The sequence below is a fragment of the Schistocerca gregaria genome, chromosome 1, assembly GCF_023897955.1.
Source record: "Schistocerca gregaria isolate iqSchGreg1 chromosome 1, iqSchGreg1.2, whole genome shotgun sequence".
NCBI classification, from domain to species: Eukaryota; Metazoa; Arthropoda; class Insecta; order Orthoptera; family Acrididae; genus Schistocerca; species Schistocerca gregaria.
Genome location: NC_064920.1, coordinates 30,966,620 through 30,972,619, shown reverse-complemented (window position 1 = coordinate 30,972,619; position 6,000 = coordinate 30,966,620). Strand labels below are relative to the sequence as shown.

Genomic DNA, 6,000 nt, shown 5'->3' with positions numbered 1-6,000 from the left:
CTCCCGCAAGCAGGAGAAGAGCGAGGGCCACCACAGGTTGTCGAAGGCGCCACTGATGTCCACCATGATGCCCACCACGTATTTGTGCGAGGTCGAGCCACAGACCTCGGCCGCCAGGGCGATTGCATCAGATGCCGACCGCCCCGGCCTGAAACCGAATTGCCTGCTGCTCATCCCGCACAATACTCTATGTGCTGCCAATCTGTCAGCCAACAGTTTTTCCAAGATTTTTCCAAACAAATCTAACAGGCAGATCGGCCTGTACGACTTTACTTCTGCAGGATCCTTGTCCGGTCCCTTCTTAATGATGACGACGTTCCCAGTTTTCCACCTTCTTGGGAACTGTTGTTGCCTCAGGCACTCATTATAGAGGTGGGTAAGCGGGGCAACCAGCTGGGGTGCCAGGAATTGCACCACCTCCGCCACAATGCCGTCTGGCCCAGGAGCTTTGCCTCTTTTAAGTTGCTTTATGTGGGTCGCCACCTCCTCTTCTGAGAAGGGGTAGACCGCCGTGTCATTATTATATATTTCACGGTCTTGTTCTCGCAATTGCCGTTGTCCCTCTGTCTCCCCATCCGCATTGTCATCAGGCAGCAGGGACCGGAGGAGGACCCCAGCAGTCTCCTGCCAGGACTCCGTCATCCTGTCCCCGTGCCTGACTGTAGATAGCTCCATAGGAGAGCGGATTTTCTCCCTGACTAATTTATAGGGGAGTCCCCATGGATCCAGTGCTAGCTGGCTGAGCACATAGTGTTCCCAGCTTCGCCTTCTGACTTCGCGTAGTTCACTCTGGAACCTCTGTTTTGCCTCCCTGTACTGCAATTGGCACCTTTGTCTCTCCTGCCAGACGACACTGCGCTGGTAGTGCCTCCTTAGCCTCCTGACAGATTGGCGTAGATCTTCCAGTTCAGGCGACCACGGTGACGGAGAAGCCGCCATGGCCTTCCTCCTGATCGGTACAGCAGCCCTCACCGCCCTGGTTACTGCAGTTACTAGTTCATCTGCTCTGTTGTCTACGTTTATGTCTTGTTGTATGTCATCTTCCGGTAATGGAGGAATGTCGCACTCCCTCGCCAGGCGTTCCCAGTCAGCTTTCCTGTAGTTAAATTGTATTTCCCACCCCATGGCCCAGCGGCACTCTCTCTCCCCTACTGTGAAAGTTATTAAGTTATGGTCGCTAGTGGTGGCGTTTCCTAGTACTTTCCAATTTTGTATGATGTTTGTTACATTTGGTGTCACGAGAATGACATCAATATTTGTACCCTGCCCTCCTCCTGCCGTGTAGGTAGGAGGATTACCAGGCCTGTTGGCCACCACGAGTTGCGACGCCATAATGTATTCTTCCACCTTTTCTCCATTTGCGTCTCTTGTGCCACTGAACCATAGGGGGGACTTGGCATTAATATCAGCTGTTATTACAATTTTCCTTCCCCGCAACGCCGTGGTCACCCTCATCAGGTGGTCTATGTGTATTTCGATGTCATCTCCATACTGGAAGTACATATTAATGATGGTGATGATTCCTGCTGGAGAATGAGCTCCACGACGTTGCAATGGGGGGTTGTAAACTGAGAGAGTGTGGTAACTCTCATGAGTTTGTTTGTAATTATAATTGCCGCCCTTGGGTCTTCTCCTCTGCTGATTACTTGCCATGTGGCGGCAGCAAATGCGACTTTCCCAGCTTGGGAGTACGGCTCCTGCAGACAGAGCAAATCCAATCTCCTCTCCTCCACCTCCCTTCGGAGTTCCTGCATCACAAGTCGACTATTATGAGTGTTTAGTTGTCCTATGTTTATTTTGGTCATTATGGAAAGTAGGTGTGTACTCGGTCATGTGGCCAGGTCTTAGTCCAGTCGAACGCAATTCGTCCGTTTGCCAAAACTGCCTGTTCATAGATGTCGTTTAGGTCGAATTTCTCGCCCCTTCTTTCAAACACCTTTCTTAACAAGTCTCGCAGGGCTCCAAAGTCAGTGGGGAGATTCACTGATTTCAGTTGAATTCTGTCCACAGCCTCCATCACCGAGGAGGTTATCTTTCGTCCCTCTTCGTGTCCTACACGAACCACATGTCTCAGGGCAGTGGTCAGGGTAGCCGGCTGCTCAAGTCTTGCTAGTTGCATGGTGTACTCCAAGTTGGGGTACACTCTTACATGGTCCACAGGTGGTAGTCTAACTACTGGAGTACCCTGTGTGGGAGAACTTGTACTAGAGCTACTGGTTACCAAGTTTTCCTGTATTGGTTGAATGACTTTTTTCTGCTCCTTTCTGGAAACTGCCACAGCCACAGGATGCCCTTGCCGTTTCTGGTGTTCTGTCGGCTCTGCTCCCCGGCTTTCGGAGAAGGGAGCTGCAGCTATGGGGGGGGGGGGGGTCTGTCTGTATTGCCATATTTATCATATAGATCTCAGTCTGTGTGGCTCTGATTTCCAAAATTCGTCTTCCTCCTCTGAGGATGGGAACTCACGACCCCTGTTTTACTAGACCAGTGCTCTACCACTGAGCTAAAAAGGCGCGGCCTAGCGGTACTCTTGCGTACTTCGTCCTTACGGTCGTCTGGATCATCAGACTTGAGCTGACAACACTTCATATTACCGACCACTATTTGCAGCTATGGCGATCCATTACTGCTTGGCTACACATCTGACACGTAACCGATGTGCTCTCCAAATAACAACACTTGCATTTCATAACATGTCTTTCACACATGTCTACAATATCACCTTTACCTTCAAATACAGTTTTCTTGCGACTGACAGAGACGTAGGCAAAGTTAAAAGTTGCTATTTCCATTACATCACGTTAATCAGAAAAACGGTAATTTACATCTGCAGCGGAACAAAATTCCGTTACGCCCAGCGTGGGGCTCGAACCCACGACCCTGTGATTAAGAATATCATGCTCTACCGACTGAGCTAGCCGGCTGCCTCGGTGAATACCTGCGGGTTAGCACGTCACACAGTACTCGTTTGGGTTGAGTGGTCCCATACAGAATCTCTCCATGCAGCCTAATGTTTTCCTAACGTCACACTCGTCACGTACTTCACTTTTATTTCATAATCATTTCTGAGAGGTAAAGGAATTGCATGACAACCTGCAGAGCTAGTGGCGTCAAAATTAACACACATACTTGATCTGACTCAAAAGCCGAACGAGATACTTGCCGAAGTTGTTTTAGATGTGCAAGTGCCAATCAAAACTCGCGATGACGGCACTCTGCCGACCATTTCGCTAGTTAACACCGGTCTTGTTGTGTGTGTTTCAAGTTCAAGAGCATCTCCAAGCAGAAAATGGTCAACAGAAACATTCAGACGGTTTCGTACTGCTCAATTGCTACATTAAAACGGTATGTTTCTTTTTCAGAACTGAAAAAAAACCGAGCATTACAGCATTAGAACCTGTAATCTTCAGATCATAAGTCCGACGCCTCATCCAGTCGGCCACACGGACACTAGCGGCCTAGTATAACTTGTATACAACTCATCTCGTGACGCTCACACCCCTGAGGAGTAGTGTTTTCGTTCCACACAGCCGCTGCCCCTTGCTCTTTCCCACCCAAACATTACATTCAACCTCTTACGAGACCGACCAAATATAGACTGGGAAACAAGACCACACACTTTGTGCATTCGGAATCGAAGGCAGGGCGTCCCTCGCCGCATTTGCTACCATGGCCATTTGCTACTTCTGCAGAAGCGGCGGCAGCGGCGGCGGCGACGGCGGCGGCGACGACGACGACGACGAAGACGACCGCGAGAGGCTCTGAGATATGTGAGAAATTCATCTATAAAATGTAATTCAGACTGCCTCGTCCCACCTTATGCTGTACCGCTTTGGCAAATGCTTTATCAGCGCCATTCGCCTTAATCACATCTGAGCGTAATTCTTAATAAAACGCTTGACGCTAATTGTTCGTCATCACAGATACTGTTTGCTATACGGCCACGACGCGCAACTGATTTCCAAAATTCGTCTTCCTCCTCTGAGGATGGGAACTCACGACCCCTGGTTTACTAGACCAGTGCTCCACCACTGAGCTAAAGAGGCGCGGCCTAGTGGTACTCTTGCGTACTTCGTCCTTACGGTCGTCTGGGTCATCAGACTTGAGCTGACAACACTTCATATTACCGACTACTATTTGCAGCTATGGCGATCCATTACTGCTTGGCTACACATCTGACACGTAACCGATGTGCTCTCCAAACAACACTTGCATTTCAGAACATGTCTTTCACACATGTCTACAAAATCACCTTTACCTTCAAATACAGTTTTCTTGCGACTGACAGAACGTAGGCAAAGTTAAAAGTTGCTATTCCCATTACATCTCGTTAATCAGAAAAACGGTAATTTACATCTGCAGCGGAACAAAATTCAGTTCCGCCCAGCGTGGGGCTCGAACCCTCGACACTGAGATTAAGAATATCATGTTCTACCGACTGAGCTAGCCGGCTGCTTCGGTAAATACCTGCGGGTTAGCACATAACACAGTACTCGTTTGGGTTGGGTGGTCAAATACAGAATCTCTCCATGCTGCCTAATGTTTTCCCAACGTCACACTCATCACGTACTTCACTTTTATTTCATAATCATTTCTGAGAGGTAAAGGAATTGCATGACAACCTGCAATGCTAGTGGCGTCAAAATTAACACACATACTTGATGTGATTCAAAAGCCGAACGAGTTACTTTCCGACATTGTTTTAGATGTGCAAGTGCCAGTCAAAACTCGCGGTGACGGCACTCTGCCGACCATTTCGCTAGTTAACACCGGTCTTGTTGTGTGTGTTTCAAGTTCAAGAGCATCTCCAAGCAGAAAATGGTCAACAGAAACATTCAGACGGTTTCGTACTGCTCAATTGCTACATTAAAACGGTATGTTTCTTTTTCAGAACTGGAAAAAAACCGAGCGTGACAGCATTCGAACCTGTCATCTTCAGATCCGAAGAGCGACGCCCTATCCATTCGGCCACACGGTCACTAGCGACCAAGTATAACTTGTATACGACTCATCTCTTATCGCTCACACCCCTGAGGAATAGTGTTTTCGTTCCACACAGCCGCTGCCCCTTGCTCTTTCCCACCCAAACGTTACATTCAACCTCTTACGAGACCGACCAAATATAGACTGGGAAACAAGACCACACACTTTGTGCATTCGAAATCGAAGGCAGGGCGTCCCTCGCCGCATTTGCTACCATGGCCATTTGCTACTTCTGCAGAAGCGGCGGCGGCGACGACGACGACGACGACGACGACGACGACGACGACGACGACGACGACGACGACCGCGAGAGGCTCTGAGATATGTGAGAAATTCATCTATAAAATGTAATTCAGACTGCCTCGTCCCACCTTATGCTGTACCGCTTTGGCAAATGCTTTATCTGCGCCATTCGCCTTAATCACATCTGAGCGTAATTCTTAATAAAACGCTTGACGCTAATTGTTCGTCATCACAGATACTGTTTGCTATACGGCCACGACGCGCAACTGATTTCCAAAATTCGTCTTCCTCCTCTGAGGATGGGAACTCACGACCCCTGTTTTACTAGACCAGTGCTCTACCACTGAGCTAAAAAGGCGCGGCCTAGCGGTACTCTTGCGTACTTCGTCCTTACGGTCGTCTGGATCATCAGACTTGAGCTGACAACACTTCATATTACCGACCACTATTTGCAGCTATGGCGATCCATTACTGCTTGGCTACACATATGACACGTAACCGATGTGCTCTCCAAATAACAACACTTGCATTTCATAACATGTCTTTCACACATGTCTACAATATCACCTTTACCTTCAAATACAGTTTTCTTGCGACTGACAGAGACGTAGGCAAAGTTAAAAGTTGCTATTTCCATTACATCACGTTAATCAGAAAAACGGTAATTTACATCTGCAGCGGAACAAAATTCCGTTACGCCCAGCGTGGGGCTCGAACCCTCGACCCTGTGATTAAGAATATCATGCTCTACCGACTGAGCTAGCCGGCTGCCTCGGT

At 48.5% G+C, this 6,000-nt stretch overlaps 1 non-coding gene across 1 annotated transcript; it reads right to left on the bottom strand.

The window, feature by feature from the left end:
- Positions 1 to 2,848: 2,848 nt before the first annotated feature.
- On the bottom strand, positions 2,849 to 2,921 carry Trnak-cuu (transfer RNA lysine (anticodon CUU)). Its single transcript has one exon. It is a non-coding gene; the product is annotated as a tRNA-Lys (tRNA).
- Between the last annotated feature and the right edge of the window lie 3,079 nt (positions 2,922 to 6,000).